This window comes from Temnothorax longispinosus, chromosome 3 (assembly GCF_030848805.1).
Source record: "Temnothorax longispinosus isolate EJ_2023e chromosome 3, Tlon_JGU_v1, whole genome shotgun sequence".
Classification (NCBI taxonomy): Eukaryota; Metazoa; Arthropoda; class Insecta; order Hymenoptera; family Formicidae; genus Temnothorax; species Temnothorax longispinosus.
The window spans coordinates 19,651,040-19,673,750 of NC_092360.1; the positions used below are offsets into that span (position 1 = coordinate 19,651,040).

The 22,711-nt window shown below is 35.1% G+C and overlaps 1 protein-coding gene across 3 annotated transcripts in view; it reads right to left on the reverse strand.

Moving 5' to 3' along the window:
• Pkc53e (Protein C kinase 53E) overlaps positions 1–22,711 on the reverse strand; it is a 64,687-nt gene that overhangs the window by 32,155 nt on the left and 9,821 nt on the right. The gene's annotated exons all lie outside the window — the stretch shown is intronic.

Consider the following 22,711-nt stretch of genomic DNA (forward strand, 5'->3'; position numbering starts at 1 on the left):
TAGATATTATTAGGCACAAATATCCAGCCCGGCCATATAAAGGGCATTTTCATTTATTTACATTATAATTGTTATTTGTACAAATTTTACTCTTTTAAAATGTAAATTTAATAAATTTTGAGATAAAAGAGAATTATAAGAGAGAAAGAAAGAGCGAAAGGGAATTAAAACTTTATAGCATTAAAGAACAAAATTTATATATATCTGATAAAAAATTATCTTTTGATGTATAAACCTGAATAAATCCGAAGAGAAAAAAGTAGCGTTGTGTAATTAATATATACTTTGCAGTTTTTATACGTCTCTTTCCAGCCTTTTTATTTTTCAGTTGAACCCTTCGATTAATTTAATATTTTAATCGACCGAGCTTTTGGGATATATTAATAGTCACATCGTGTGGTTATGTAAGTAATCCATTTCTGTCGCTATCATCGGGCTCGTTAATCAGCGCCAAGCATTCTTTCACGTAAATACGTTTATTATTATAAGAGTTAAGCTCTTCTAAAATTTAATAGCGCATTCACTGCGTCGAAGTGTTTGGATTGGACAATAAAGCAGAGATAAGTGGCGCGGAAAGGTTCGCGAAAGTCTACGAATGACAATTCTCTCCGTCCTATACGACGGATTCCCTAATCTACGTGGCGCAGGACGAAGCCCCTATGGATGATGACAGCCAGCGATTAACTCTCGTGGCGAAACTTCGGCGAAAGGATTCTTGAAATGGCGATTTTATCGTTCCAAAGACTCTTTCTCCGTCTTTTGAGGTAGGCTATTTCAAGTTTCATGGTTTCTCGGCGGTGCTAAAGTAAGACAGTTCTTTCTTGAGAATCACCAATCACAGGGACTCAAACTTCCTGCGAATCTCAAAAACAGTTACCCCATCATGCGGGAAACGATTTTAATGGCACTTTACGTCCCCCTAATTCCTCCCTGATCACTTCGACGTTCGTTCGAAATTCCATTTTCTTCGTCGATCTCGCGCGTCTTCGATATACATAATTACTGATTGCAATTTTAACCTATCGGGACACAGTAGAACAAGTTATTTGGGGATTAAATAATAATTAAAAATAATTGGCAAGAGTAAGAAAAAGGTTTGTAGGCACTACATCCTCTGAAATCATTTTTATGTTTGAAAAGACTTCGATATCTTTTATGCCAAGGCTAGTAATACTGTACAAAAATCTATATAGGATTTCTTTATAAGATTTTTTATGGTGCAAAATAATACCTAATACTTATGCAAATATTAATTTGCGCAAAATAAACGCGAAAAAATTTTTTATTAGATTTTCCAAAGTTTTACTTTTGGTGTTCTCTTTCTGAAGTTCTCATTTTCTATTTTCTCTTTCACAACCGACTTATTACAATAAATTTCGGTGTGACTATACAATCGCATACAAATATTATCGTTTAGTTGAATTTAAGTAAGTCGTCGGTCGTTGCGAAAATTTCATTTTATTACCTAGTATTTGTTGCAACAGTATTTTATTGTAATCGCGTGGTTTTTTGACATAAACATCATGTGCGCGCGAGATAAGTAACGTACGGTTTACCGCGGATCGCGCAATATCAACTTCAGTACAATCTGTTATACCGTACATACTTTCTGCAACAGCGACGCACGATCCTATGGCACACGCTTATACAATGCGCGTAAATATTTACAGTGTCAAGTAGACGCGCTAGTCACCTGGTCTCTCCGAGTTCAATTTCTCGCTTGGGAAGTTCTATGTGTAGACGGATTAAGTACATCGCGGCTGTATCTAGCGACGTCGAATATTACGTATTAAGACTCGATTAATAATGTTATTAAAATCTCATCATCAACTAATTAATACACTGCAAATCCAAGTGTGTTATTTTAGCTGAAGCTCTTTGTACACATTTCTTGTCGTTTTAAATCACGTCATTTAACACGATTAAACGTATTAACTTTTAATTTAATACGAATAAACGCGTTGAATGACGATATTTAACACATGAAAGCAACATGTAAAAAAGCTTTCAGTCAAATGTGTTATTTTTAGACGTTTATGCATATAAAAATAACACAATTGGATTTGCAATGTAGTCGTTTCAATATCAAACGCAATTTATATACAAAGTATACAAATCCGAAAGAATCTACAAAATATTTTCAGATATACATACATTCCCTGATGAATTAAAAAGCAGTTTATTTCTGTGGACGTTATATAGGGGAGAATGGGTATCAAAAAGTCATGTTTTGAAAGCGCCATCTCATATTTTAACTAACTAAATCTAACAAAAAATTGTAAACTATTTTTATTTGATAGCAACACTAAAACTACGACATCCATAGAAATTTGACAGTCAACGTCGACATCGCGTTGCCGTAGTGAAAGGTGAAAGATTATTACGACAAAAAGTAAATTTTTGAATCAAATTTCCATGTTTTTTGCATTTATTTGCGATTAGTTTTTAGAAAAAGTATTTTTTTAATCGAAAAACTATATGTGCACCAATCTAACTAAGAACGTAGTTACAACTTTTTCGTTTGTTTTGGTTTATCAAATATTTCGTGATTAGATTTTTGACACATAACGTTATGAAAAGAGCCGGTGTTGAGAGAAACGGCAATAACTGCTGTGTCTGTTCAAAAGATTATTCTGTAAGTAATGAAGACTGGTATCAGTGCAGGTTGTGAACTGGCTGGGCTCATAACTCACGTTAGGGGGAATTTTCATTTCTTTTTGTAGTAAGTGTTTTTGATAAGAAATGTTATATTTTCTATCTTTCAGATATTTATTAGTTTTCTAATCGTAAGAAGATAATTTTTGTTAAAGGATAACATATTTTGATTTTATTTGTGTTATTAGCTTATAATTTAGTAAAAACAAGTAATGGCTTTTTCAAAGTCATATGTTGTGTTGAAAGAGCCGAATCTTCTCTATATATTTTAAAAAAGGTGATTAAAATCTCTTAATGACTAAATATTTTTTTTTGTTAAATCGATCTTATAGATAAATAAGTACATAAGTTAGAAAGCGGTTTTATTTCATTAACACCAGATTAAATATTTTTCCATACTTTGAAAAATGCTGGCTCTTTTATGCCCACTCTCTCCCCTACAGAATTATCCAATTAAATGTTTTAATAAATAAAAGATAAAATAGAGTCTCTACATATGTCATGTCAAAGTTCGTTGATGTTTTCTCTTGTCGTCATTATTACACGAACGTTATAATTCGACCTAGCGATGTAACAAAATTACATTGCTAATCAGAGTTAGTTAACCCGCAAGTCATCCGCGAAGTGCGTATACAAAATTGAAACAGCCGTGGATATATTTTGTTTGACGAGAAATTTATATTAAATCCACACCGATCCGCACTCGCACGTTCTGTAAATTGTGAATCACCGCGCGCATTCGTTATTTGCTCAATTCCGCGCCTGCATGCAAGCGTCCCGTGCACACACGGATGCAATTAACGGCCAGGAGAATATCGCCCGTTCCCAACGTCCAACTAGAAGCTTTTAATTACGCGGACGAACTGCGAATCGAAAATGTTTGATCGAGCAACGACTGGACGCGCGGCAAATGTGATAAATCAAATCGGCCAGGACGCTGCTGAATGACGTCAATAAAGCGAGCCTTTCTCAAGCAGGCGCTTTTCATATCGCGCTCATTTATTGCCTCGCGGAATATCCATAATCCCTTCGTTGTCGCCCGTAGTACACGCAATTTCTTTTACGGAATTAAATTGATTAAATTTTTATGGAGATTCTTCTTTTTTTTTGTCATAGCGTGTGAAGCGTAAAAGAAACGCCGATTGTGTTTTCATGGTGATTACGAAGATATATATTTTACGCGGCGTACATCCACATCTTGTCTCATTAATCTCGATCATAAATCCCCCGTCGCGTTACAATATACGCATTGTCTAACTTGTTATCCTTATCTAATGTATACATTAAACACGAGCGACATGTTTACGACTCCTGCCTCATTCAACTCTTATACGCGTTTAATCCTAAGTGTGATGTAACGTTACACCGCGGTATTCGACTATACTTATTATACAATAAGGCTGAAAATATGGCACACGATACATCCACGAGAAGAAAGAAGTAAAGTGTCCGTTTCCAGCGGTGGATAAAAGTGCATTTCGCAACGGCGATCGTTGTTTATAAACTCTAGCGGGCTGAGGACTCTATGCTGAACTGCCGATTAAATCAGCTTCAACGAGCAAATCAATATTTCAAGGTTCCGCCGAGCACTCACGCCGATCATTGGGAAGCATTTCGACGGCCGACGGCCGGTCATCGATGACCTCTCAATTAAATCGTATCTCGGCTCGAATCGAATCGTATAAATATATAGTCGATTCGAAAGAAGAAGTAAAAGAAATCATGTTTCATGAATTTGCAATCGCATGCGAGGTCTCTTCGCGTTTTCTGCATCGATTCCTTTCAAGGAAAGTACATATGATTTATTAAACGCGGATATCGTCTCGAAACTGAACTCATGTTCTACCCAGTAATTTTTTTCGCATTCAACGAGCACGTACACTTGGCGACCATTTTTACATTTCTTTAAAATTATTTATACGCGCTTCGAAAATTTATATTTTACGCAATAACGATAAAAGAATGTCATCATCGAAGGTTCTGAAGATAATTCTTATTATCAGAATAATCATGAATTATTTGTATTCTGTTATTGCAAGTGCAATTGATTACGTGTTCAAATTTATAGATACTAAATTTAACAATTTTTGCCCAAATATAAATCTTGATATGAAAACAAAGATATTTTTATATTTCGAGAATACACACATACATTATATTTATGTTATTTATTGCGTCTCTATATTTTCTGTTTATTCAATATAAAATACTTATGCGCGGAGATGTGAAATGAAGTGCATAAACTTTCTTACTCCTTTTCCACCTTTCGAAGCATCAGGTCGCTTCATATCGTTGATGGCAAATCGTGCCGGGGAATTGCGCGCGCGCGCGTATACCAAAAATAAAAGAGACCTAACAACGGACGGCATCGATGACGCACGTCGTGCACACAGGTACGCAATAAAAAGACGTCGCGACGTTAAGGGTTAAGAGCGGAACTTGTAGGGACGAAAGAAGGAAGTCATACAAGATAGTCATGGATTTGCGGAGCTCTCTTGCCGAGATTGCTCACGATCAAAAGAAAGTACTAATGTACAATGGAGGGAAACGAAGATGGCAGACAAACGCGACAAATCTGTGATTAGCCTACATTGCTATAAAGCTTATATCAAAACGCAAATATGGCATGATACGGAGTGATTTCGTGCCACACATTCGCACGCACACAAAATCACATTTATATCGAAAAAAGAAATGAAAAGAGATGAAGTTGAATATAAAAAGTTGTGATCCTTGCTCGAATTTCTCTGGATAATGGAAAATCAGAGAAGTTAAATTAAATAATCCCAGTCAGTTTTAAATATTGACAACAACTGTATGCCAAATTTTTTTTTTTCCAATTCTCTAAACATTTATATTCAATCGCCAGCGCAAAATATTAAAGTCGAGAAATACAATTAAAAATTCTATTTATTAACGTATTGATAAGCAGAAAACTTTGAACTTTACGCCAATTGCACTTTTGTTATCACAAATAACATGCAGGAATCATTTTCTGCACGTCTATTATATATCGAGATGTAAACACAATTAACGGTTTCAATTGAAAATTGCTGATAATTCAGACGTGGCAGGTTTTCTCCGTCCAGGGAAAAAGCTATGACTCGCGGGAAATGAATGAAGAGTAGTCGAATCGCCAGGAGGAAATCAATCGAGAAATCACGGGAAATGGACAGCGAATCGGTCGAATCAACCGGAAAAAATTCACTCTAGGTCACACAATAACGTTTCACGTACACGAAGCATCTTCGGTCCCCAACTGTCATTTCAGTAGAATTGAAATCGGTATATTATCTTCGGTTTTGATTTTCACGCCGCATGACCGTTCCAATAAAGTTAACTGAGTTTTAACTTCTCTATTTTTTCCACTTCTATTTCTAGACAAGTTCACTTTTAAGTTAACTCCTACTGTCGTTGTCAGAAAAATTATTTTTATACATTTACTCGTGATCACGGGACTTAAACATGTAAGATATATTTTTCTCTTTCTATAGCATTTGAAGCTAAATCGCGAAAAATTACACGATTGATGTTTTCATGTATAAGTATTTAAACACCGAGAAAAAAATATTTAGATAAAAAAAATAGTTATTTAGATTGTTGCCAAGAGCTTATTTACTTAATATAATACACGTATTTATTTAGAATTAGATATTTTTACTTAATTTAAATAAAAATATTTAATTCTAAATAAATATGTGTATTATATTAAATAAATAAGCTCTTGGCAACAATCTAAATAAATATTTTTTAGATCTAGATATTTTTTTCTCAGTGAAGAAGCTAATTTTAAACAGTTCTTTTACGTAAAGCTATTTTCCGAAATCCCGAAAATAAACAGATTTCGCAAATTTCCAATCTGCCATTTCGACAGATGGATGGATGGGATGAGCCGTTTAGGGAAATGATTCGATAAAGTTATCGTGTGGCAAAATGTGTGGACCGAAATCCGTCGTAAATCGCGATTGGGTGCACTTGCGACGCAACAATAGCCGCGATGAATGCAGAACTCCTAAAATTCATTGCACGCACGGTTTATTTCGCTGCCCACGTTCCACGTCGCGAACGCAATTATTCGCTGACATTTATTAATTACATCGTTAATGACACGTGCGTAGCGCGACGAGGGTCCTGTATAAAAAGAATCATTTACCGTCGACTGACGGTTTACTGACAACAAATTGTCAACGAGAGCACTCTCTGCAAAGTGACGCCGGACATGATACTTACAGCAAGAGTAAATAAATCTCACGTTGGCATTGGACCACTAACGGTTAAACGACCTCGTAAACATCTGTCTAAGGCTACAAGGAACTCTTTTTCTTGGACATATCTATTAATCCACGCTAAGTATACGCCAAAATTAATAGCACTTGGCCGAGATCTCTTGCTTAGGCAGCTTAGCTTCTTACATTCGTAATGTGCTCCAACGCCACAAAAAGAGTCATTTGGAAGATATTGATCTCTTGTAAATAAGTTGTCATTAAGAATCTATTAACCTTCTTCAATATATTATTAAACTTTCTTTGTATATGTAGTAAATTATACTATAAAAATATATAAAACGATTTAAAATTATACTTTCTTTTATAGAGAAACAAATCTAATAGTATAATAGGATAAAAAAATGACAAAACTTTATTTTCCTCAATTAATGGTCTATTTCCATTTTTAGTATTCTATTTTTTAGATCACATATTTCCGAAATTATATAAATATTATATTATTTTCTAGATTCCTTTATTTAGAAAAATTGATATCACAAACATTAGTGACAATAAAGTTATGTACAATTTCTGTAGGAATTAAAATCTCTCTCGTGTTCATAATAACTACTATTTTTTATTGTTATGAAAATGACGTACATTATAAATAACGGTCCAGTAGCACATGTTCTAAACGTCGTCGCTCTAATTCTCGTCCGAAATATATACGGTAGGTCAAACGTCTACACTGAAAAAAAATACTTAGATCCAAGAAAATATTTTTTCACATAGTACCAATGGCTTATTTACTTAATATAATTACATATTTATTTAGAATTAGATATCTTTACTTAAATTAAGTAAAAATAATATACATAAATTAAGTAAAAATAATAATTTACTTAAATTAAGTAAAAATATCTAATTCTAAATAAATATGTGATTATATTAAGTAAATAAGCCATTGGTACTATGTGAAAAATATTTTCTTGGAGCTAAGTATTTTTTTTTTCAGTGTAGTAGACAGTACCACAGGCGAACAGTTTGGCCGCTCGCCAGACACTCTGAGCACAATTATCCAGTACCCATTTCTCGCCGTTAGATACACGACAGAATAGAGGACAAAGGGAGAAAATAGAGATGGTCCGATTTCACGGTTGTGAAATGAAAAAGCTGCGCTTACATTGCACTAATACAAAGTAAATGAACCAATCTTACCGAATCAATTCTTTTGATGATTTAAATACCTATATAAGATACAAGCCTCAAAAACCCAACACATTCGATTGAAAAAAATAAATATATTGCATAAAAAAACCTACTAGGGAAAAGAAATTTGGGAGATCAGAAAATTTCCTCTACTTCTTCTTTAGGATTTTAACCCTCCGTCTATATACGTGGGTACACATCGTCCAAGCCAAAATGATATCTGCTCGTAACTGTAAATTTGTAAGCCTACTTGAAAATGTTAAATAAATGAGATTTATCAAAATGACCATAAAATCGTCAACTTATACAATGTAGACAGATGTTTTGTAAATTTTTTCAGATTTTTTAAAAATACTTTATGATAGGAAAAAATAGCGTCAAACGTGACAGACCGACGTATACACGCGAGAGTGCAAAAAAAAAAACATACAGACAGTGGGTTAATAATTTTTACCAAAAAGCACAAGTTATGTTATAGTAAAAAAAATTTTAAATATTTATAACAATATTTACTTTTGATATTGTAAGAATCATTATATTTATTTTAATTCATTAAATTTGACAACATATGAGCAAATTAAACATCTCTTTTATCATAATTAAAATTATCTCTCTCTTTCTCATTCTCGCTCTATAATAATATACTAAAAATATTCACTCTTATTGTTGGCCCACTGAAAGAAGTCAAGCACTGTCAAAAATAATAGAAAATAAGCAAAATCTACAAATCTATTTTAATTTCGTTTCTGAAGCCGCGTTACTAATTGCGGGCTAGTATACTTGCACCTTTGACATCTGAAAATAATCTTTAAAAACTAAAAACGAGAACAAGATAAAATAAGAAAGTCAGCGAAGTGGTATTTCAATTACTGGAACTTTATGCCGAGTCCCGCTTTTCGCTGATACTACGGATCTTGATAAAGAGAGATAGCGAGGTGTGGCGGTTAATGGAGATGGTAATAAGAAACTGATTGCCCGACGATACGCACGATAACGGCTTTAACATTTCAATCTTGGAATTTGGAATGCAAGCGCATTTCTTCCGATCTGTTCCGCATATACCATATGGGGGGCACGCGACAATTAACATTATTTATTTATGTTATATTTAATGTTATAGTTTTATAGAAAGAAAGAGGGAGAGAGAAAAAGAGAGACAGGGAGAGAGAGAAAGAGAGGGAAAGAGGGGAAAAAGAGTGATTATCAGTAACGCTAAAGTTATATTTAGCGTTACATAGAGTGATGCAGACACAAAGTGACCCAGTTGCATATATTAAAAGTATCACATACCCTGAAAAATATGTATCACAGAAAATAGCATTTTCCATGTACATAAAAATATACGCGAAAATTAATTTAACTATTAACTAGTGCTTGTCTATGTAATAAAATGTACATTTACATTAGATTTATGTTAGATGTAAATATGCATCGCATATACATACATTGCGGTTGCACTTGATTTATGCACGCGATTTAATTACATTAAAACACAATGTAACAAATATATATTTCACCGACTTACACGCCTTATCGCGTATTTATCGTTCGCATTGTGCGGTGCGCGACGTAGTCGTATTGTAGAAAATAATACAACGTAAACTCGGAACACCGATACCGCGGACCGGCGCGGGCGCGCCGGTAAGAGTCTCACTAGCAGCGAGGTGAAGCGGGAAATAAGCGTTGGCCTTCGTTGGACGATATAAATATCGCGATTCAGCCAACTCGCGCGCTGTCTTCGAAGTCACGAAAACAATGAATGGTCGAGTGAAATTTCTGACGGAGGGGGACTCAACAGGCAGTTCGCTGGCCTTCCGCCAACACGCGGGTGTTTATATCGATCAAGATCACCGTGTCTGTCGCTTCTTAGTTGAGAAATTAGTCGTCACGACACGGCGAACAATTTGGATAAATCAAAGCAAACGAGATCAGTCAGTACTGAATCGAAAGGTAAAAACGAAAATTTATTTAAAAAATTTTACAGCGAAATTTCACGGCGCAACTACTAAAATGTCACTCAATTTGAATCGTGAGTTTCGAAAGGATTTCAAAATAGAAAACTGTTTGATCGAATCACGCTTCGCTGGCATAGGAAAATATGAAAGTCTTCTTTGATCGAAGATGTAATTTTATCAAAATAGAATTACAATTTCCTGAATTTTATCAAAATATATTTTGATAAAATTCAATTATCAATTTCAATCATCTTTTATGAATTTCTTTTTATGTTGAAATCAGAATTACTAAAATAAAAATCATAAAATAAATTTCTTAATCTTGCAATAATAATTTCTTAATTTTCAGTGTTGTAGACCGCATATATATTGTGTGTACTTCATAACGTTTACATTAATATAAAATAAGGGAACCAACCCTTGACCCTTTAAATTTTGCTAAATTTGTAATATGTTACAGTACACTCCATTATAATATAAGTTACAGTAATTCTGTCCAATGCGCAAAACAGTGTATGAAATTCTAATGTTTATAAAACTTTTCGTGCGCGTAATTGTTTTAAAATTCTGTAAAATAAGTTTATCTATGTACTATAATTATATATTACTTATAAATAAGAAAAATAGAATTATAATGGCATTACAAAGAAGTACGTCGCAATTAACAGAAATACATTGCATGCCTATTAATCTTCGATATTGGAACTTTCAATTGGTTCATTAATTATCAATATTATTGATAAGGTCACAATGAGTACATGTTTCATGATGGTAGCCATCATAGAAACATTTAAAACACATTACTAATTTACACTAAGCGCATTTTAGGAATGCAACTTCTTTGCATAAGCATGATTTATTCATCACTGATATCGAAAAAAACATTTTAAACGTTAATATTTTACATAAACCATTGCGCATTAAACAAAGTTATTGTACCTTGCATTAGTGAATATGGAGTGTATTGTAACATATTAAAAATTTAGCAAAATTCAAGGGGTCAAGGGTTGGTTGTTTATATGATGTAAGATGAAATTAAATTCAATATGTGAAAGATTCACATAATTCTGGTCTTTATATATCTCACTCGTTATAACAGATCACGTTTTAGTATATGTATATCCTCTTTTTACTAATATACAGGATGTATAATAATAGGATGTTTAATAACACTCGCCCTGGGTAGATAAAAAGGATTAAACTGAATAGAAAAATCCTTTACTGTTCTGCGAGGTTTTTAATAATTAATTTCTCGTTAATTATTGAGAAACTCATAAAACGCTAAAGAACTTTTCTGTTTATTTTAACTCGCTCTACCTACCCAAAGATGGTACGGTAATTATCAGATCCTGTATATAAATAAAGAGAATACCTCTACCGTTTTGTAATTAAACGCGTTAATAATTACATGTTTGATCATCAATGGACTTTAATCAGTTAAAGTGTTCCGAAAAAATAAGCATTTATCCACGTCAGAGGATTGTTATCGAATCGCTTCGAAAATCCGATATTATTCATATTGATATATATTCAAATGCGACTGTCAAATTATATCCACACGTGGGTGGGAATTGACTTCTTCGCTTCGAAAATAGATATCGCGATGCGCGTTCGTGGGCCCGTCACGCCACGTACGATATGCCTGATGTATATTAATATAAAGAGGCGGAAACCCGGCCAGAAGGGCTGGAAACCTTCTCGAATATGGGAGGCAGAAGCCTCGAGTGCACCCCGAGGTACGTCGCATCATTCCGCCCCCGTTATGCAGCACAGAAGGAAATCCGGCAGCAACCACCCGGCGGCATATACATAAGCCGAACGAGCGAGGGGTGGCGGGAGCGATACGACAGGATTCTCACGAATTTCTGAGGTATGGCCGGGATTACGGGAATCCGTGTCGTGATATCCAGTAATCCTAAATACGAGCGAATACGTGCTGATAAGGAGAGGGAGGAAAAAAGAGAGAGGGAGAGAGAGAGAGAGAGAGAGAGAGAGAGAGAGAGGGATAGCGGCCCCTGAAGATGCAACGGCAGTATACAATGCATTTTGTTACGACGCGCAATATTATAACAAACGAGCATTCCAGCCATTTTTCTTCGATAAGCACATTGCGAGCCAAACGCCTGGGAGGAGACAGGAGCGTTTCTCATGAATAAAACGGCGGCGCGCGGATAAATTTTGCGCGGAATTACACAGCAGCCGCCGCTCGCGAATGAAACGCAAGTGAAACGACGGGACGGTCGTCGTTGCACTTATAGTTTGTGCATAAGCATAAAAGCGCGCCTCCACTTCTTCATTGCGACGTGTATCAGACGCGGCGAATGTTTCATCGTTTATCGTTACCGCCGCGCTGTCGGAACCGCCGAGAATAAAAGAGACACGAGAGACGATCTATCTTGAGAAATAAGTACGTCGTCCCGTTTAAAGTACTGTTATTCGACTTTCTGTTCCTGAGTCGCTATAAATTGGATGAATTCGGATTCTGGACTAATCTTGAACTTCGCATAAAAAAAAAAGTAAAGAAGATCCGATAAAGTTCACGAACGCGCGCGACAGAAAATTTCTCCCTTTCTTCTAATTTCTTACATAATACGCAGTTTATAAGATAAAAGATAATTACGATAATAAATTAGGAGAAGAGATATAAAAATGTAATTCGTACAAACTTTGAAAGTTTCAGAATACATTTTCAGAGGAGATGGAAAGTCTAGACAAAAAATGAAAAGCAGAGATATAACTTTGCAACATATATTGTCACGGGCAACGGCAAACATTTACTTTTTAATCGAAGAAAAATGGAGCATTGAGCCGTAACAAGGTGTTGGTGTTTACTTCATATATTCTATACTTAAGTAAAGAAGTAACGAATTATAATGTGTACATACTGTTACGGCTCAATGCTCCATTTTTCTTCGATTGATTTCTAATCTTGTGAGCCTTTATTATTATATTTACTTTTTACATTCGTTATTTATATAACTAATACTTTTAGATAAATGGGGCAATGCGATGATTTCCAATAGCAATTGATCAAGTTTTTCTTTTTGAAGTTTTTAAAATTTTTCCTTTTTTAACAAATTCGCAATCACTATCGAATCAATATTCCCTGTCTCTCTTATAATGAAACGATTTTAGTATAAACTTTGCCATTAAGCATTTACTTGGCGGGATGTTAATCATCCCACTCAATATATCGAGGACGTACGTCATTCCTCAATAAACATTCCTCAACACACGCAAATCTTTCGGGGTACCTACACGTTTGCGTGGCGACAGGCTGTGTTTATCCGATCGAGTTGTTAAAGATTTGTTTAACATGGCTAATCCTAAATCCTCGTAGAGATATATAATTCGCGACGTCGAGGAACAATTTTATCCGACTCTGTCCCGCGTAATCTCAAATTCTCTTCCCAATAGAATAACATCCGCACGGCGTGATGCCGGACGAAGAGTTATCCTTTCGACCGCGACAGCTTGCGCACACTTGCGCCGACACCAGGCCGAAGAAAAACAAGGAATTTGCTCAGGAAACTCCGATTTTCCGCGATTAACCTTTTACGCGGTGCTGGTTGCCCGATGTACTTTCCGGTATCCGGCATCCATCTTTTATACGTCCCCCATCCAACAAGGAAGGAAGCAGTTGTCGATTCATTGCAACGATGAGATCTACGTACAGCGTGAATTAAAAAATAGACTTTCCGCGTTTAGAGTCGACGAAGAGAGAGAAAAATTGCTGTTATTACTTTTAATATAAAAATATCCAAAGAAACGAACATAAAAGTCGATAGGCAGGATACAGAAAGCTATGTAACAACATTATGAATTTATTTAAAGGGAAAGTTGACATTTATATTATTTTGAAAACTCGTTGTACTGTTTCATGTGGCCCAAGATTTTAAATATCAATATGAATAACAAAGAAAAATGCGCTTCAGATACTGAATTTGGTAAATTCAATGTATCTTTGGTTTCTGTATTTCTCCGGTTTGCAATTTCTTAAGATTTTTTAAATTTGATAAGAAGTTTTATAAAAGAGTACCTCTAATGTAGAATCTAATTTCTTATTGTTAGTATAATAAATTCTTATATGATTCTACAAAAAGAAAGCTGCATTACGCGCATATTGTAAATATAATTCCAACTCAGATTAAGGATCCATGGCTTGTCCATCAGCCATGCCGAAGTACAGATAAAACAAAATTTCCTCAGTAACTTTACACACCAATCGAATAGTAATCACAAAATATGAAAAAATTTAATGTTTACGTTTACGGGATTCGAGTTACTCTCGAAACCACGAGATTATAGTCAACTGTGCGTGAAAGGGGATCCGCCGTCGTTCGTCAAAGAAACTTCGTTTCACGCAATGTTTACGTCGGCGATGAACCTCGTCTGCCGGCCTGATCGGATTGACTGAAAGGGCTGCTGAAGGACGGTCTATCGAAGTCATGCCGAAGCGATGGACGGATACAAAGTCGTTTCGCGTACAACACATTTTCGTGGTCGATGAGATGTCAAACCGCTCTTCGCGCCCATTGATCGCGCCGATTGATCGATCCCGATGTGCGCATAGCGTGTCCGACTTAGCTGATCGATGACCGAATAAGCCACGTGTCCTACACGAGAAAATTCCTCAGTTGTGGAAAAGGGCCCGACATCGGCGATATGCGCGAAAAGAGGCCACATCATAATCCGCCCCGTTTCAATTTTTCCTCGCCGCGCGCTATTCCGCTACGTGTATATTCTCGTAACTCGTAACATCCGACGACATGATAGGTCGATACGATCAACGATCCTTGACGATAATCAATGATGATCTAGGGATATGAAGAGTCATCGATCGGTGAAGACAGGGGCCTTCAGTTTTGAAACTGAATGCTTTTTCGTTCTCCATTAATATTTTACCTCTAGTCGCGAGTCTTTCGTTGTCAATAACGGTCAATGGAAACATTCCGATTAGATATGACAATATGAAATATTACTAGCTGCGACAATTCTTGAAAGTTTCTTGAACGAAAACCGAAGTAGAATATTGGAAAATGGAGAGAAACTGTGTCCCGGAAAGGAACAAATATTCATGAAAGAAAAAGAATTCTCTAACTACGAATGCCATTTATACATATGTATATCTAAGTAGCGGTAAGAGAAAATATAATTTCAAGTAAATAATAAATTGAGATCAATATTTATAATCAATTGTTATTTAATGAATAATCAATTTTAGGAATCTCTAATTACGTTTGCCAATCTGTAGTGCTTAAATATCAAAATTCATATTCCTTAAATAATCTTTGATTTATAAAACTTCGATTCATCAAACTTTGATTCATGAATCATTTATTATTTAAATAGTTACATAAAAATTTTTCTTACGAGTGAAAATCAAAATCAAACATTTTTGTATAATTTTAATAGAATTGAATAATTTAATATACACATATTTATATGCATAATATACTTAATATTTTTTACTAAATCAATATCAAGCTACATATGTAATAAATGATTTATATGTATGTATATAGATAATAATATAATAAAATAACAGTATATCCAATAAAATTAGATAATAATGAAATATAGGATAATAATATACCTGGTATCACACATAACGTAAAGCATGATAAATTAGTATAATAAAATGCACTCATTATTCTCTTACAGTCTTAAACATATGCATATTTCTTGCACACAAGAAAAACATTTAACAATAATCTTAATAGATTTTATGATATAATACTACAAAATAGTTACGATATTATACTTCGTTTCTTTCCGTCGTGTTGCACCGAAAAGGGACGCTCAGCAACTAAAAGATATTAAAAGACCTATTCGTTCAAATAGGTACAACGCTGTTAAAATGCGTGGCAGGCTCACGTTCGCTCAAAATCACACGGAGGTCAAGGCGTTATACACGTAACATTACATATTTCATCGCGTGCGAGCACGAACAATACTCACGGCACTTTGGCAACTCGGCAATATTTAACGCACTAAGATATCTAACAGAATTTCTTACCTAACAGTATTGTGACTTTATAACAAATCTATTTCTATTGATATCGATAAATGTAATTTTATGATAATAATAATACTGATATACAATGTATATAATAATACTGTATATACAACGTAATTATTTCTTATGTCAAAAATCTTTTCAATTCTCTTCGCGGAAATGACACGTATAAGAATTCTCACCAATTTGGTATTGGAATATTATTCCATTTAGCGAATAGATTTCCCATTCACTGTTGCAAGTTTCAATTTACAATTTCTTATATGAATTCGCGATTTATTAAATAGAATTTCATTGAATTAGATTTAGATATGTAATTCCTATTATCAAAATTTCGTGATAACAATAAAAACATTGCAATTGTATTTGCAACCAGTTTATATATTCCAGATATGTCATGATTTTCAGATTCCAATCTTACATACCAATTTCGACATTGCGATTTCTGTCAACATACGAAATAGAATTGCGAAATTGAGAATCACATAAAGTGTTGCGAAGCGAAGCGATCTTCGTGAAAATGTTATGAAAACGTTCTTATATAAAGGTACTGCAGAGTAAGGCAATCTTCAAAAAAATATTGTAAAGCAACGAATAAGTAATGAAACGAATACAAATTAAATTTATGTTGCATGAAAAGGGCTGTCAAATATATATTTTACGATGTATATATATGCTTCAAACTTATTTTCTGAATATTTTGCAATAAATTCGCAAATGTCATATCCTGCCATAAATATTATAAAAATAAATTCCCCAATAAAATCGTGAATTTTGCATTGTGTAAACTTTTGCGAATTTTGTGTCGCAGAGTGAATGCAAAGAGTGAAGTAAAATGTAATCAACAAGGAACGATGTAAGAAAACTCCTGAACCACTTCCGACATGTAGCGGAAGATGCATCGATATTGAGGAACATCGTGAAAGGTGGGTGCTAAATTTACATCAATTTTACAACTGAATTATTTTCTTTTTTCATTATAATCAAAACACGATATCACATATAAAATTTACATACATAATATATGTAAACTCTGCGATTTTATATAAATATCAAAATTACATTTTATGTATAATAACACGGGTGTGTATTATATAAAAAATGCAATATAGTGCGATTACAAATTATACAAATTATACTGTAATTTGCATTATAATTTCAATGTTCGCACTATATAATTTGCAATGGCAAAAATAAAGGCAATTATATATTGTTAATTTGACAATTTTTTATTTAACGCTTTATATTGCAAAGATTTATTTACTATAAAATAATTTCCACGTTTTTCCAATTTGCGAAGCATTCGCGCAATTGTGCTGCAAAGTACCAAACTATTTATGAAATTAATATTCTATATGTCTTTTATTTAATTCTATTTAATCAAAAATTCTTTATTTTATTATATTCTAACAAATGTTCAAGTGTATATTTTATATTTATAAATAAACATACAAAATTTAATACAGAAATTAATATCTTTATATAAAATATTTTTGGCAGGTTTATATATATACATATACATAAATGCAGTCTTATCTCTTACATATTAATTTTGTTCTCTTGCGATTTTGATATATCCTCTCATCTAATTTGCATCCATTATACAATTTTATGATAATTATTCTAGTCAACTGAGTCTGATACCCTGACGAACCTTTCCGATATTCGACGACAAAAAATTCCTGAACGCAAATAAAACAGTCAAGAACCGTTAAAACACAACAAAACTTAAAATTAAAATTGATAAAAATCTGAATGAATGCTATAGTCTAGAGCTCATCTCTTTAATTTACAACTTGTTTGAATTTATGATTATATATATATATATATATATATATATATATATATATATATATATATATATAATATGAAAATAATAAATCTCTAAATATTTATAATAACAGTTAAAAATTGTTATCTTGTTCATCGAATAAAGAAGCATTTTTATATGACGTTGATATAAAAAGTTCGCCTTGAGAATCCACATTCGGGCCTCAACTTTTTCTTACATCACACTGCGGAATTTATCATACAACGTGGAAAAAAGTCTTTCCTCATTACACATAGGATTATTTAATACGTGAATACATATAAATTTATGAATATATGAATATCTCTCTATAAATAGAAATTGGGTGCGAGTCCTTCGTGGTACTTTGTGTCTCCCTTGCGGCCAATAATACGAGCGAGTGGTAAGGCCGGTGTGGCCGCGTGCTATACGACGTACAATACCGTATTGTACGAGTGCAACGAAAGTCGGAGTGGAGTTTGGCCGGCTATTTTCATCCCGAGTTCGGCCGCTCTTTCTCTCCTCCCGAGCGGCCTTCCTCTAACCCTTGATTTTCATCGATTTGCAACCTCACCCTCTTTCTACCTCCCCCCCCTCATGGCCTCGCCACAAAGCAGCCCTTGTGACATGCCACGGTAAAACGGCTCTTATGTGTATCTCCGTGTCGACGAAAGCAAACAACGAGAGAGAGAAAAAGAGAGAGAGGGGGGGGGAGAGAGAGAGAGAGAGAGAGAGAGAGAGAAGTGCACATGTGTGTATGAATTCGATAAAAACGCGAAAAATGCGCCTCGTATTTTTTCCTGTACTTATTCAGTCTTTGTTAACAAAAATAACGATGAAATTCCGAAGCTGACACCGAAAAGAGTCGGCGGTCTGGATTCTGAAAATTGATCGGCAAAAAAATCTCGTAAAACACATCCCGCGAACTGTGGTTTACGATAGAGAAAGATAGGATCGCGAATATCACAAGTTATGGAATTCTCTCGAAATGGGATCAAGCGAAGTAGTCGGGAGCATATGCAGACGGTCGTAACTTTCTCACAGAATGAGCTATTTGCATTCCCTGCTAGATGTAGGTACAGAGAGACGGATGATGATATTCCGCAGTCTGATAATAATTTTAGGGACCTCCCAGCAAGAGCTTCCGACCACCCAAGTGACTAAAATTATGCCGCCTACCATTCCCATTTTACAAACTTAAGAAGTTGACAAGTAGTTACAAAGTGTATTATTCCGCGAACGCCCTGCCTCGGAGATCGAGCGACCAAGTCCCTTGATTTCCCGTGCGATGTATAAAATTTCCACGCAAATCCGCCTCTGCAGACGCGTCGCGCAACTGATCGGATCAAATGGATAAATTGCACGAGGATCGCTAGATTTTTACCAAATAACCAAATTGCGCCTAATGACGGCCAATTTCGAAGGATTAAGCTGATTCGGGTTCGACCTCGGAGTCCGAAAGGAGAGTGCGCGCATGCACATATATACCTACACGTAACCGTATGTACATCTATATCGGATGCTGCAACGTGTAATGGCGGTATATGTGTATAAGCGCCACTTCCATTTCACCCCCGTCATCCATCGGAAGCGCCGACTTTCGTGCGCCCGGCTGCTGTACGCCGACAGGCCGATGGTGTTTATTGAAAGCAAACGAAACGCCCTTTCGTTTCGCCCTATTGCCATAAAGCCCGGGCAGCAGGATCTCTTCTCTCTCTCTCTCTCTCTCTCTCTCTCTCTCTCTCTCTCTCTCTCTCTCTCTCTTTCTCTCTCCTTTCCTCCCAAGAGTTTTACTATATTATTTCCACTCGAATCTATCGCAGGGTTAAAGACCCGTCACTTCAAATTATCGACTCTCGCCCGGCTGCTGTTGCAAGACGGAATGGCTCTTTCTCGCCCGCCCACGCGCTCTTCAAATATTAACACATTCGGTCGGAAAGATGTAATCTTCGTGTCCTGCGGCAGATTTTAACGCAATCCCGCGGCTTATATACGCAGACACGATAAAAACCCGGCAAAAGTGCTTGTTGGTTTCTTCTTAAATAATATTCCGCGTTTATTTATGTATAGGCGCGTTGAGAACACTAGGAAGTATTGGATAAATAAATAATAATGACTAAATATATTGCAGAATATCAAATCGCCTAACTTTGTTATAAACGAAAGTTGAGAGTTATTTGTGTAAAACTATAGTATAAAACATATCTGTAAAAATATATACAAATATAAAGCTAGTAGAATTATTATTGTCACGTCATAAAAGATTTGAGAGTAGTTTTGAGATTTTTTTTTCTCTATAAATTGTCTTATCAGGTAGATATACTATATGTTAAAGATAAAAAGAAAATTTTACGCTTTTTATTTTCCAAAGCTAACTAGGAAAATCCCACATTATGGATGGTCCAGACTTAAACAAATCTCATCTAAATTTTATCTTTTTTCCAAATTCGCTCTTCAAAGTACTAAATACAACTTTAATCTAAAAATAATACGTAGTAGATTACACAGTAAAATCAGTCGATTACAACTCAACGAAATAAAATTGAAAGTAGAGTGTTCTTTGAGATGTGTAGAATATCCGATACTGCGTAATCCATACAAATTCCACATATAACGTTCTCATCGGGCCGAATATGCGAAGAGCAAATACGCGTTATTGTTTTCTATTCGATCGAGCTAACAACGCAACGCGGTCACCTGCACCACGCCGATATGCAAGTGGATCATTCGTTTATCGCTACTTCAGGCGACTCGTAACTCTATCCGGGGCAATCTAATTTCATTATTCCGACACGGACGATAAACGTGCAATTGCATCGTCTAGGCGTTGCCATCGTCGCGACATCGTCGATGTCTCGGCGATACCTCTCGACGCGTGATCCCGTATAGACGTATAGGTATCGGAAGGTGCGAAACAGAATGACGTCATATGAAGTAAAACATCTAAATTACGCAACTGTTTACGACGTGGAGATATATCTCGTTCGACGTAGATTGAAAGACAGATTTCCATGCAGGATTGTGTGTTTTCGTTGCCGTCGTATATATAGAAATCAAACGACACAACGATAACGATAATATCCTTGCGATCACCGGAGCGAAAGAACGGAGTCGAGGCAGCTGTGTACACGGAGTGTACGAGGCAGTGCTGAGAATTAATTTATAATATAAACATCTAGAAAGTTAAACGTGATGACATTTAAAACACGTGCTGCGGCGAAATCGCGCTATTGAACACAAACTTAATTTTACAAATAACTTGGTTTGATATAAATTTTACATTAGCGTGTACCTATATGCGGGATACATATACGTTATATAGTATTCATTCTTAATTTTTTTTCCCACGAAGCGTGTCGCGATTCTTCACGGCAAACAGTGTTAGCTAAGAATAAGATATATATCGTTAAAATATGCATGTTTCCAATGCAAATCGCAAGATATCCGGAAGAATCCATTCCGAATGTAAAATATAAGTTACATGGTTGAAGATCGCATACACTCTAAAAGTTAAAGCTCGAAATACAAAATATTCCATTCGTACTTCAAATATTTATGTACTTCTCCTGAGATACCACGTAGTAAATAGGTATACCGCGGGTAAAGAAAAATGTTTGAAAATCGCTTATGTAACGTATAGGCGATAAAGTTTTGCGGATGCAGTCCGCCGGAACTTTTCCAGAAGTTCGTCACGTCGTTGCTCGACGGTCTCGTTACTGGCGTCGTCGTCGTCGTCGCATATGTAACGATGAGGCTCGGGAACCGATGTAAAAAAAAAGTTCCTTAAATCCCCGTACGGAGCGTTTCGCAGCTGCATAATTGCGTAACGCCGCGGGAGCACTCGCCGCGACTCGTAATCTCGTTACAGATTGAACGAAGCACCGCAAGCTGCGCGGCCGTGAACTTTCGTCGGAAACAAAGAAGGGATAACCCAATAGCCGTCGTCCGGTGTCTCCTCGGCATTACGTTGGATTAACTCTGTCTATCGATCTATGCGACACTTGCTAGATTCGTTACGCATCACACCGTTTAGCCCATTTATTCCAAATTTTTATGAAAAATTAGGATCATAAAGAAAACTATATGTATATAACATATATACATACTTATATGTGAAATTTACATTATGTGAAATATACGTTAGTTCGACGCTGTTTCACATATTATTTTAAATATTTGTATGGTCTTTAAACAAAAGGACATAAAAATACGAGCTTTTTTGGTATTTAATATAGCATTTGAGAGTAAAATTTTAATAGGTCATGTTCTTTCTTAGAAATTTGGCAACGATAAAAAAGTTATGCTTTGGATACTTATTCATATAGATTAAATCATCTTTCCGCAATCCTGTGTACTTTGTTAACTCCGAGTAAGAGTATATAGCACGAATTACATGGGTATACGCAAGAACATTTTACACAATGTACTACAGATACACATTACACGTTGCACTATAACGTAGAGCGCCGTGGAACATGCTCGAATCCCAAGTGAATTTGAGAGGCATGCAGCGAGAGGAAACATAACTATAGCACCCGTAAACTGTTCTTCGTAATGGACAGTGGAGCGCAACGCCCTTCTCGCGACGAAAATAAATCGTAGATTAGATTCATTAGATGCAAATTGTAGTTTAAAATAGGAACAAAAAGCTAGATCCTACAAGCGCGATTTAAGAAACGTCACTTTTACTTTATTCTGAAAAAACGAAAAATTTTTACATAAAGAAACGTAAAATAATTTCCTCAAATAATATTTTAAAAAATATACGTGTACTTTAAAAAATACATATTATTATTATTATTATTATTATTATTATTATTATTATTCTATAAAGTAGTTTTTCTGAGAACAAATAAAATTATTAAATTTTTCCGACGAT